The 843-nt window shown below is 46.4% G+C and overlaps 1 non-coding gene across 1 annotated transcript; it reads left to right on the forward strand.

Moving 5' to 3' along the window:
- The first annotated feature begins 505 nt into the window (after positions 1–505).
- Positions 506–577, forward strand: TRNAA-UGC. The gene has a single exon. It is a non-coding gene; the product is annotated as a tRNA-Ala (tRNA).
- Positions 578–843: the final 266 nt, after the last annotated feature.

The raw sequence follows: 843 nt of genomic DNA on the forward strand, positions 1-843 counted from the left end.
TCAGGTCCCTTCCGACCCTAGAAACTATGAAACTATGCAGCACAGATGTAGCCCTCAGAGACCAGAAGAAGAATCAGATCTCATTCTCATATTTGGCATGGAGCACCATCAGGCTGGCTCACCAAACTGTTTCTGAATGCATTGGACCATATGGTTAGCTACGTTTTTGCCTAGAGCACAGAGCAAGCAGAATACCATCCAGGGCAATTATATCCATAAATCAAGGGTCATTAATGCTGGTGAAGTCTTTATAGCAGTTTTATTAGTAGAAGTTCCTAAGAGAAAAAGCTAGAATTCTCTGAGGTTCTTTGTGATCTTGCCTCTTCTCTTCTGTTCTTTGAGCACTCTGTAGGTTGCATCAGCACCTGCAGGGCCCCTGTTACCCACAAAGTTAGCAGAGATTATGATTGGTAGCCCTGCAATGGAGGGAGAAGGGGCACATAGCAAAAGGTACATTACATTTTTTAATTCCACCAGTTTTATTAATGCCAATAGCATTCGGAAGGGGGATGTAACTCAGTGGTAGAGTGTATGCTTTGCATGTATGAAGTCCTGGGTTCAATCCCCAGCATCTCCATTTTTATCCTTGGTGCGCAGCAGGATGCAATTCCTCTGCACAGGAAGGTGGGAAAAGGGTCCCAATCCCCAGCATCTCCATTTTTATCCTTGGGGTGCAGCAGGACACAATTCCTCTGCACAGGAAGGTGGGAAAAGTGTCCAAGAAACCTTCATGGCTGAGCGTGGATATACAAGCTGGCCTGAGGGCAAAGAAAAAAGCGTACTGGCGGTGGAAGCAGGGGACAGGGACAAAGGAGGAGTACACCTCCCTAACCCGAGCTTGTA

Source organism: Gavialis gangeticus, unplaced genomic scaffold (assembly GCF_001723915.1).
Source record: "Gavialis gangeticus isolate Ggan-Ray unplaced genomic scaffold, GavGan_comp1, whole genome shotgun sequence".
Taxonomy (NCBI): domain Eukaryota; kingdom Metazoa; phylum Chordata; order Crocodylia; family Gavialidae; genus Gavialis; species Gavialis gangeticus.